Source organism: Adiantum capillus-veneris, unplaced genomic scaffold (genome assembly GCF_014529385.1).
Source record: "Adiantum capillus-veneris isolate H3 unplaced genomic scaffold, ASM1452938v2 Hic_scaffold_259, whole genome shotgun sequence".
Lineage (NCBI taxonomy): Eukaryota > Viridiplantae > Streptophyta > Polypodiopsida > Polypodiales > Pteridaceae > Adiantum > Adiantum capillus-veneris.
Genome location: NW_028221391.1, coordinates 36600 through 48996, shown reverse-complemented (window position 1 = coordinate 48996; position 12397 = coordinate 36600). Strand labels below are relative to the sequence as shown.

General features: G+C 41.3%; 1 pseudogene; it reads left to right on the top strand.

The window, feature by feature from the left end:
• The first annotated feature begins 2893 nt into the window (after positions 1-2893).
• LOC147417382 (uncharacterized) lies at positions 2894-3513 on the top strand (annotated as a pseudogene).
• The last annotated feature ends 8884 nt before the right edge of the window (positions 3514-12397 follow it).

Here is a 12397-nt window from a genome sequence, read left to right as displayed (position 1 = left end):
CTTGTCGAAGAGTAGATTATGGAATCCCTATTTATCCCGCATAAGGAGAATAACGGGATTCATACATGACTTTCTTATTGTATGGGTGAATAACACATAGTCTATTGTTGTTTGGAAGATGGTCATCCTTCAAGGTGAATGGTTCTTTTTTCTTCCCTAATGCAAAGGTTATAATTACATACTTAAAGTCTCGGTCAGTAGCATACTCATCTATCATAAAAGATAGATCATTGTGAGTTGCTATAGACACCAAATTTACCCTTGACCGTCATGAAAGTGCATCGACCACTTGATTGTGCTTGCGAGCAATGTGAGCAATATGAAATTTAAATTGCCAAAGAACATTTTCCCACCTCATTTGTTTGTCAAAGAGCTTGGTTTGCGTTGATAGGAGTTTTTTGGTTCGAAGTTTACCAGCCCATGTATATATGGTTTGCTGGTTTTTTCCACTTTTGAGGGTGCTATGGTTGCTTGTATAGTGCTGGACAATGCCAATCTTTGATGTATGCTCTTGGCTATGGTCTAGAGCTCCCTATTTGACCACGTTTGCAAGAGTCCAATAGTGTTGAAGTTGAGCATGAGTGCTCAACTAGAGGGTTGGGCAAAGATGATGGATTTAAGATTCTCCTCAGCTCTAGTGCATCCAAGAACTAAGTAATCCTATGATTGACCACTTCTGTAACGCCTATATAGTTGCTAAAGCGGATTCAAGGGAAATCTTCAAACGGTCTTGGTGAAGGGCTTCCCAATTGATGCATTGGGATGACTGCTAGTGTTGCTAATTGTGCTCTATAATGATGGTTGGATGAGCTCTTGGTTGGAGGATGATGTTTTGGAGTTCAATGCTTGCAAAGCAAATCCAACATGTCTATGACAAAGACGCTCTCGACTTTTATTATCCGTTGCACCAAGACGAGTTTGGATACAAATATGGGAGCAATCAAGTGGATGTCATCTTATAGTATTCCTTTATTTCTGCATGGCAATACCAAGATCGAGAGAAGGCAATGTCGAATTCTATATATCTAGCATGATTGGGAGCAGCTTGCAGGAACGGAGATGCAAGGACAGCAATGCTGCGAAGGTGCTCGAGGCCACCCTTTTGCAAAGGGAGAGCTGGGCAGCTTGCAGAAGGAGGCCACACCTTGCAACACGTGGAAAGGTAACCGACGAGGGGTGGGAATCATCTCATTTTTTCAAAAATTAAATTAAAAGGAAGTCCAAAGGAATTTTTAGTCGCTTGCAATCATGGCGAGTATGGCTTTTCACGTTGAGAAGCCGCCAAGGAGAAAAGGGGCGAGAGAGAGCATACAGGGAGAGGACCAGAGAAGAAAAAAAGGGAGTGGTAGCTACAGAAGCTCACAAAGGAGAGCATGTGAAGGATAGACCCAAGAAAACAGAAGAAGGGGGAGAGCTGCAGGAGACGAGCGAGAACAGAGAGTGAGGGAGAGGCGCCTAGCGCATGCTGTGGAGCCAAGGGAGAACCCGAGAACAGGAGAAACCGCTTCAGAGAGAGAGAGAGAGAGAGAGAGAGAGAGAGAGAGAGAGAGCAAGGCCGAGAGGGAGAAGCACCTGTGTTTATGTTCACCTTGAGCAAGATGGCTCTAGAATGGGGTGACAGTTTGAACCACGGTGGGGCGTGACTATCAGAGCAAACCAGTGGGGCAAGGGAGTAAAGAGGGTACCATCAAAGGCCAAACGAGGGCAGGGGATGCTGAGCATTAAAGCAAGCACTAGGGAAGCAGGTTGGTACCTAAAGCGCCAATGAGTAGAGAAGGTAAAAGCTCTGGACTGCAAACCTGCCAAGTTTGAGAAAGAAGGGTGGGGGCCTGAGGTAGACATGAAGATGGCTATTTGGGGCACCGTCATCAGCATTCAACAAGGAAATGAACAACTACGGGCATAGATCAGGGTTCAAAGGGCCGCTGAGTTTGAGCAAGTAGTACTGAGAAGCCCAGCAATCAGAGGCTGCAAGGGCAGGTGCCGACCAGCGGGTCCCGTGAGGATCCGTGAGGATCAAGTAACGTACAAATTACATCGAAGCGCAGCTAGAGAGTAGAGGTGTCGGCAAAGCTGCTAGCCGAGGTACAGAGCCAATGAAGGGAAAAGCCGAAGAGGAACCCTTTAGCATGGGGCTTTGGCAAGCCAGTGGTATCTTGTGTAAGGTGTGTGCAAGTCTACCAGCTTGATATACTTGTGGGACACACACTCTCTTCTTCTCTCCATACTCAAGTGCCCTCACCTACGGCCAGGTGATGCCAACAAGGGCTTTAGAGTGATAGAGAGGCTTGAGATCTACTACTATCTATTTGTATGCTTGCCGATGTGGGTGAGCTATTGAGAGGCAGTATCTTGTTCTACCCTTTTTTCTTGTCATCGTTTTGGTGCGTCCCCACATTGAGGACATTGGACTCAAGTACCTTCAGTTTTGGTGAGTCAGTTTGCGAAATGCAACCATGGTTAAGCGCAATGATGCTTTGTTTTGGATGACTGATGCCATGAAGGGGTTGCAGTTAAATTCCCTATCAAAGTTGGACATGCATTGCATGAGTTTTTATGCTCTAAAGAAGCAGCTTGAGCTTCTTGAGGATGTGGTTGTAGATGCAAAGCAAGAGAAATTCTTGTTCATTGGCACTCTTCCAGGACTCTTGGACATTGAGGTTGTTTGCAAGATTTGTTGGGTGTGAAGAGAATTGTTGACTTCTTGAAGCAGAAGAGATGCTTTCAGCATGGAGATCAGTCTTGTGCTTCTTTGTGGGCTAGACACGAGAGCTCCCCTATTCCTTATGATGATTTTAGTACTAGTGCTGATGAGGTTGAGTCACATGCTTATGATGAGGTTTTGCCTTTTGATAATGTAAACCTTCACGAGGAGTCGTGTGCGAGCAGTATCATGAAAGAGGATAGCTTTGCGTACATGTATGGCAAAGAGAGCAATGTTATAGCTTGTTTGGATCCATGCTTGGATAATTGTTGAGATGAGGGCTTCTTTAGCTCTATGTGTTGGAGCTATATGGCTTGGAATGATTTTTGTTGTGATGTAGAGGACATGCATGCTAGCATTTTGGATGATGTTTTTTTCCCTCCATCTAATGTGTTGTCACGGTACCAGATGAGTTGTGGGTATGTGGGCCCATTTGGGATGCTGAGATGGATAGCGATCATGTTTGTGGCATTGTTGGTGGAACCGAAGTGCCTACATGTGATTCTTTTGATTGCGATCAAAAGATGGCATGCAGTCAAAGTGAGGATTATGGGAATTTTGTGGCTAATGATGATGATGATGGTTGGGGCTTCGATGAGCCTCTGATAGAAGAGAATTTATCTATGACTGGCTATGTGCAGAAGGCTTAAGACAGGTTGCAAAACTTGAAAATTCAGAGACAAGCCGAGAAAACACAGTATATGCTAGAGAAAGCTCATAGTGTTAACGCTCTTGCTGAAGATTTTGAACTCTATGCAAGGAATAAGGACGTAGAACATATCATGGATGATATGGACACAAGGGAATGATGATGATGATGTGTGTGATGGTAGGGGAGCTATGAAAGCCGGTATGAATGCAATGCGCGACAAGATGGTAGTAGTTGATACAAGCGGATGGTGCATGCTTTACCCATTTGACCTAGGTGGGTGTCTATGATCAATAATAATGCCTTTATATATATTGTGCATATGGTGTAGCTAACATGCATGAATAAAGTGATGTTGCTGCTGAGCATGAATGCTTTAGCATACTAGGGGGGTTGGCAAAGTATGATAGGAGTTTTTTGGTTCAAAGTTTACCAGCCCATGTTCATATGGTTTGCTCGTTTTTTCCACTTTTGAGGATGCTATGGTTGCTTGTATAGTACTGGGCAATGCCAATATTTGATGTATGCTCTTGTCTATGGTCTACAACTCGCTATTTGACCAGGTTTGCAAGAGTCCAATAGTGTTAAATTTGAGCAAGAGTGCTCAACTAGACGGTTGGGCAAAGATGATGGATTTTAGATTTTGCTCAGCTAGTACATCCAAGAACTAAGTAACCCTATGATCGACCACTTTTGTAATGCCTATATAGGTGCTAAAGCGGATTCGAGGGAAATCTTCAAACGGTCTTGGTGACGGGCTTCCCAATTGATGCATTGGAATGACTACCATTGTTGCTAAGTGTGCTCTATAATGATGGTTAGATGAGCTCTTGGTTGGAAGATGGTGTTTTGGAGTTCAATGCTTGCAAAGCAAATCCAACATGTCTATGACAAAGACGCTCTCGAATTTTATTATCAGCTGCACCAAGAGGAGTTTGGATACAAATATGGGAGCAATCAAGTGGATGTCATCTTACAGTATTCCTTTATTTATGCATGGCAATACCAAGATCCAGAGAGGGAAATGTTGAATTCTACATATCAAGCATGATTGGGAGCAGCTTGCAGGAACGGAGATGTAAGGAAATCAATGTTGCGAAGGCACTCGAGGCCACCGTTTTGCAAAGGGAGAGAAGGCGGAGCTGGGCATCTTGCAGAAGGAGGCCCCACCTTGCAACACGTGGAAAGGTAACCAACGAGGGGGCGTCAGTTGGTGGGAATCATCTCATTTTTTCAAAAATTAAAAAGGGAGTCCAAAGGAATTTTTAGTCGCTTGCAATCATGGTGAGTATGGCTTTTCACGTGGAGAAGCCGCCAAGGGGAAAAGGGGAGAGAGAGATCGTACAGGGGAGGAACAGAGAAGAAAACAAGGGAGTGGCAGCTACAGAAGCTCACAAAGGAGAGCATGTGAAGGATAGACCATTTGCCTCTTTCTCTTGATGATTTTAATGATCTCCTCATGAAATTCACATTTTGCAATGCCAAGGACTTCTCCCAAAGTAAACTCAATCTTGCTAATCAAAATTCTATCCTCCAAGACTTTCTTTAAATTTGTAGCAACCTCAATATTAGATTATAGTTTATAAGTTGGGCCTTTTGGATTACCTTTTATTTTCTCTTTCTTCTTTCTTGTTGTAGACTCCTCCATGAGTACTTTAGGTGAAGATACTCCTTGTGTCGGGGGTCTTTGGGAAGGCATTGAGTCACTTCTTTCCCCACTTCGAGAAGCTCTTTTTGATGGTCCTTCATCAATGTTCTCACGTTTGTGCTTCTCTTCTACAAAAGCTTCATTTTGCTGGAATTTTGTAATGTAGGCAGGCACTGACAATGAGTCCACTGGATCATTCCATCCTGTTTCCAGACATATGAAATCCGCTGCCTCATGTAGGATCTCGTTTGTAAGATTTCCTTTCCTACAAAGCTCCACAACATTGGGCCACAACTTGCCATCATCATTACTCATCAAATCCTTGGAGTGCTTGATCTTTGCTCCATAAGTAGCAGCCTCAACTATAGATACAACATGGTTATAAGCCATATCCTCTACTAATTTTTGCATTCTTCCCTTCCCAAAGTTAGTTTTCAAGGGCAGACCTGTCTCCCAGAAGTGGATATTACCATCCTTAAAGAACACAATATCTTTTCTTAAAGCATCACCAAAACTATCACAATTCCTTTTTACATGATTAGTGCTATCACACCATATACATTTGTGAACAAATCGTTCTTTGGTTTGTTGTCTTTGCCTTGAAGGCAGTGCTGATGGTTGTCCCTTTTCTTCAAGCTTTGCAAGTTTTAGCTTTGATTCACACATTCCTTTCACAATCTCATCTAGCATAGATTCGTAAAATTTTGGAGTTATAGTAGAAGGTTTTGACATCTTTTAAGGAACTAGGGAGGTCAAGGTAGAATTATTGACTACCATTTTGTCTCTTCTTCTTTGCCGCTTTGTAAGCAGTGAGATAGAATCTTCAACATCGTTCTAGTTAGTCTTTAGTTCTTGCTCAGCATGTTTGTCTTCAAGTAGAACCTCCAATTTTTCTTGAAGTTCTTTTCTTGCTACTTGTAGGAAAATCTCTTCCTTGTCTTATTCTAGTGTGGCCTTTTTTGTCTTTGTTAGTTAAGAATATCGTCGCTGAAATTCCTTGAGCTACTTGATTGGAGAGAGTCCCTCCTCTCGCTTGGCTATCCATTATAAAATTATTCTTTTTGTCAATCGCTCTTAATCTTACATGAAATACTCCTCCTTTAAGTCCAATTTTAATGTTTCCTATCTTGTCCCATGCCCTTCTCTAATTGATCTTACATGGTCCCTAATCTCAGGAGTCACAACCAACTCAAAGCTTTGTATCATCTCACCTTTTGGTACTCAATGTACAGTTCCATTTCCTACACAATTAAGCGAAGATACTTTGTCACATTGTTTTCATAAAACTGATCCATTTTGTTGACAACGGCTTGAGTAGCTTTGGTTGTTGAGACCTCCGTCTTTCTCTAGCATGTTGATGTTTCATAAATGAGGTAAATTTTTGAAACATTTTCATTGAGTCGGATCAAATTTCACACCATGTTGCCCTATGTGATCACCCATTGCTCCACAAACTCTCACCCTGGCAATTTCGTGTCAGGCTCACCAAAAATTATGTCGAGAAGTTTGCGGTCTTGCCAAGAAAGCACGGGCTTCTTGTGTGAGAGTTTGTGAGGTAACTCCAAAAATTATATGAAGGAGTTATGCCATAGATTCCATGAAGTTTAGAGTTTGTAGGGAGTGAAATCAAAGAAGCCCATTCTCTCTCTCTTGCACTCACACACACAAAGAAAGAACACAAAAGAGTAAATCAAAACAACAAAAAGATGAAAACATGAAGGCTTTGGTCATATATTATCATGGGTAGGATGAAAGGGTTAATAGATCAGCTAATGGCATTCAACCTTTGCTGACCAAACAAGCTACAAATTGTTCATGGGAACTGTAGATTTGTTCTTACTATGATATATATGTTTTGTCTAGTGATCCGGATTAACTATGTGTACAAATACTCTTGGTTCATAGAAAAATAACTACTTATATCAAAAGAAAAGTTATAGTCTAGAAGGGGTAGTATGATAGGATCTGATGAAAGAAGTATTTCATTGAGCCTTTTTGGGACAAAGAGAAACACTATACATTGTTGGGAGTGTATTCTATGGCTAACCAATACGTTAATTGTAATACATCGCGTAGAGCGGAAGCAATAGAGATTCACATCATGTGAATTATTCATCTAGGATAATTATGTTATGTGAAAAATGTAGATATGAGAGAAGTGAAGAGAAGAAAATTCTCGTCCCAAGCCCTATTCTTGTCCATAGGCAATAAGGATACTGCAGGGAGAGATGATGTACCTATAGCAAGGAGGTGAGTACAGAGAAGAGGACTAACCTAGGAGAGATTCATTAGAGGAGGGAGAATTCGTTGTTCATGCCGTAAGGTAGGAGGTTCAACAAAATCGTCCAAAATTATTGGCCAATGACTTTGTCATCCCATGTAACCACTTATGTAAACGGCTTACATGAAACACTGGAATGAATATGAGAATGTGTAGGTAGCGATAATTTGTAGGCACGATCACCTACTCGCTTGAGTATTTTGAAAGGTCCACAATATTGTGGAGATAATTTAGGTGTTTGCCCAATTTTCAGACTTTCTGAATGTTCTAGCACACGTAAAAATACTTCCTCCCCTTCCTCATAGGTAAATTGCCAACGTTTCTCGTTAGCGTACTTCTTATACAATCCTGCGCTTATCGGACATTCTGGTAAGCGAGTTTTCAGCATATCCATGTGGTCTTGGAGAAAATCCTTAACCTGTTGGAGTTTTTTTCTTGCCAATCCCACCGTAACAAGTGACCTAGGTTGAAAACCATCACATGAGCTCGGGGGGTTCACTATGTGTAACACTACCATATCACGTGCGTTCAAGACATGTTTGTAAAACCCTTATTTGTGAATTTTGTTAAGAATATAATGTACCTTTTTCTTTTAAAATCTGTAAGTTTTTTTCAAATTTGAAAAAAATAATGCCCTTATGTATATATATTTCTGTAAGTTTCAATAACTTTAAATACCCTTCTGTTGAACTCACATGATATGTTACATTTTTTATTAGGTGACCTACCCGGGAACATGAGCATGAAAGGACTAAATCCAGTTGTGACATGCTTAGCACTATTGTAGGCAAACTCGAGGATAGGTAAATATTCTTCCTAGTCTTCTGACTGTTTCTTGCTAATGTATGCGCGTAGCATATCCTCTAGCACTTGTTAACTCGTTCAGTCTGACCATCTGTTTCTGGATGATCGGCTGTACTGAGGTTTAGTTGTGCACCCAATCTTTTGAACACAACCCTCCAAAAATGACTGTTAAACTAGGGATCACGGTCACTAGCAATGTTACTTGGCAAACCATACAACTTGTGTAGGTTGTCCACAAAATAACTGGCTAGTTATGGAGTCTTAATCATTGATTTGGTTGGAATAAACTTACATAGTTTAGTCCACCGGTCTATGATCACCCATACGAGTCATGACCTCGTACAGTGGTGGTCAATGACATTGTCATCCCCCATGTAACGCTTATGTAAACAGCTTACATGAAACACTGGATGAATATGAGAATGTGTAGGTAGCGATAATTTGTAGGCACGATCACCTACTCGCTTGAGTATTTTGAAAGGTCCACAATATTGTGGAGATAATTTAGGTGTTGGCCCAATTTTCAGACTTTCTGAATGTTCTAGCACACGTAAAAATACTTCCTCCCCTTCCTCATAGGTAAATTGCCAACGTTTCTCATTAGCGTACTTCTTATACCAATCTTGCACTTATCGGACATTCTGGTAAGCGAGTTTCAGCATATCCATGTGGTCTTGGAGAAAATCCTTAACCTGTTGGAGTTTTTTTCTTGCCAGTCCCACCGTAACAAGTGACCTAGGTTGAAAACCATCACATGAGCTCGGGGGTTCACTATGTGTAACACTACCATATCACGTGCGTTCAAGACATGTTTGTAAAACCCCTTATCTGTGAATTTTGTTAAGAATATAATGTACCTTTTTCTTTAAAATCTGTAAGTTTTTTTCAAATTTGAAAAAATAATGCCCTTATGTATATATATTTCTGTAAGTTTCAATAACTTTAAATACCCTTCTGTTGAACTCACGTGATATGTTACATTTTTATTAGGTGACCTACCCGGGAACATGAGCATGAAAGGACTAAATCCAGTTGTGACATGCTTAGCACTATTGTAGGCAAACTCGAGGATAGGTAAATATTCTTCCTAGTCTACTGACTGTTTCTTGCTAACGTATGCGCGTAGCATATCCTCTAGCACTTGGTTAACTCATTCAGTCTGACCATCTGTTTCTAGATGATCGACTGTACTGAGGTTTAGTTGTGCACCCAATCGTTTGAACACAACCCTCCAAAAATGACTGTTAAACTTGGGATCACGGTCACTAGCAATGTTACTTGGCAAACCATACAACTTGTGTAGGTTGTCCACAAATAACTTGGCTAGTTCTGGAGTCTTAATCGTTGATTTGGTTGGAATAAACTTACATAGTTTAGTCAACCGGTCTACGATCACCCATACCGAGTCATGACCTCGTACAGTGGTTGGTAAACCCACAATAAAATCCATAGAGATACTTTCCCATTTACCATTGGGAATCTCCAAAGGATGTAAGAGTCCTCCTGCTTTCAGGCGCTTTTCTCTATTAACTTGACATTTTTGGTAATGCAAGACATAATCTTGAACGAAGCCATGTAAACTTGGCCAGTAAAAATGTCATCGTACGAGAGCATAAGTCTCTCTAATACTCGCGTGCCCTGTACTTGGATATCATGACATTCATAGAGAATTTGGCACCGAATGTCTGTGTCCGTCGGTACACAAACTCTCCCCTTATGGAGTAGGTACCCATTGTCAATGGTGCAATACTTCCATCGCTTTAGTTCATCACTCGACAGAGGAGAACTATGTGTGGAGGTTAACGCTACACTACCATCATTGGAGTGAGAAGGATCCCTCATTTGTACATGGCTCCACACTTTGGAATATGCGTCATCATGCTCATATTTGCCCTTTAGAGAATCCAAAAATTCACTATGAAGTTCCGTGAACAAGAGAGAATTGATCTCCGGCATACGACTAAGAGCGTCAATCACCACATTCTATTGTCCTTTACAATACCGGAGCTTGGCGTCATATTCCTGAAGAATCTCAGCCCACCTGGCTTTCCGACCCTTCAAATCAGTTTGTTGTGTAAACCATTTGATGCTTTCATGGTCAAACAAAATCTCAAACGGAGCACCATACAAATAATGTCGCCATGTTTTTAAGGCAGACACTATTGCATAGAGTTTGCGTTCATAAGGAGAGTAGTTCTGATGTGCTGCATCAAGCTTTTTGCTTTCAAATGCAATTGGCCGCTCATCTTGTAACAGGGTTTCTCCAATAGCACGGTCGCTGGCATCCGTTTCCAAAACGAATGGTTTCAAAGGATCTACAATAGCTAGTATTAGAGTTGTAGCTAATGCATCCTTGAGCGTATCGAAACTATGCTGTTGAACGGATCCCCACTGAAAAGCTTTGCGTTTTCCTTTCAGTTGGTCCGTCATGAGAACAACAATATTAGCATAGTTTTAAACGAACCGTTGATAAAAACCTGCAAATCCTAAAAAAATGTGTAACTCTTCCAGATTTTTAGGAGAAGGCCACTACCGGATTGTATCCACTTTGGATTGATCCATATGTAGGTCTATAGCTGAAATAACATGCCCAAGATAGTGAATTTCTTCTTTTAGAAAATCACACTTAGATTCTTGGGCATATAATTTATTTGTTCATAAAAATTCGAACACCTGCCTCAGATGTTGTAAGTGTTCTTCTTCAGAAGCACTGTATACTAGGATGTCATCGAGAAAAACGATGACAAATTTGCCCAAGTACGGCTTCAAGACACTATCCATAAGTGTCATGAATGTTGTGGGCGCATTGGTTAACCCAAAAGGCATAACCAAAAACTCGTAGTGTCCAAACCTTCTTTAGAATACAGTTTTGGGTATATCAACAAGTCGAATACGGACTTGGTGATAACCTGACCGCAAGTCTATTTTTGTTAAAATACGAGCATGAGTGAGTTTGTTGAACAACTTATCCACATGTGTCAATGGGTACTTATTCTTAACAGTAACTGCATTTAAGCCACGATATTCTACGCACATGCGCATACTACCGTCTTTTTCTTCACTAATAGGATAGGAGAAGCCCATGGTGAAGAACTGGGTTGTATAAACCCTCTGCTAAGGTAGTCAGCAAGCTGACGTTCCACCTCAACAACTTCAGAGTAACTCATGCGGTAGGGCGGTTTACTGACAGGTTTACTGCCTGCAACCACATCGATGCTATGTTGTACCGATCGTGTCGGCGGTAATCCTGGTGGAAAATAATTAGGAAAAACATCATGAAATTTCTTTAATAAATTTTTTAACTCACTAGCAACTTTTGCTTGTTGGGAAGTAGCCATTGGTGGAAGAGATGAGAGAGAAGCATGTGGCGTTGAGGAATATTCAACAGATTCAATGTTAGAGAGAAAATGACACAATAAAACTTGATCTATTTCAGTATAAAAAACGAGCTGCATAAGCTCAGCTGTACATATCAATGGTGAAGAAGGTACATACTTCTCTCCTAACAACAACACATGTGCACCATGGGATTCAAACATCAAGCTACTGTGCTCATAGCTATGCTTCAGTGATGGTCCTAGGCTATGCAACCATTCCCTACCAAGGACCATGTCTGCCCTCTCCATGTTCATAACCTGAAAATCCAAGGATGTGGAGTAGCCTTGTACTTCCAACGGAACAGCTCAGACTTGAGTATCCCAGATTTTGGAATCATGTCCATTCATCATTGCTACCTTGTAGCGTTGGGTACTCGAAGTTTGAGGCAATTTGAGTTTTTTCACCAATCCATAATTGATAAAATTATGTGTAGCACTGTCATCTACCACGATGCACACCTTGTGCCCTTGCAGAGATCCGTACATACATACTAACTCATGTGGTCCGAAGGTCTGTTGCCACATGGAAGTTGTTAGATAGCATTCATGCACCACCTCGGTGTGTGTTACTTCCACTGTAGAGAATCGTGAGGAAGACTCAAGAGGCAGCAGTTGCACCATGTGCACTGCTTTCTCCTTGCCATGAACAGCAGATTTCCCCTTGGGACAATCCTTTTTGCCATGATCTCTTCCCAAGCATTGGAAACATAATTTCTCTTTCTTAGCTTTATCAAAGTCCTCAGGAGAGAGAGGACCTCTGGACCCCTTGGGTTTTTTAGATGCTTCAAAATTGGCTCCTATAAATTTCCTTTTATTGTGCCCGTATTGTGTGCGTGTATTACCATGTGTATTAGGACGCACATGATTATGATGTGATTTCTTTTCATCTAGATCATCGTGAATATGTACTTTCATTATGGCTTCCTCAAGTGTT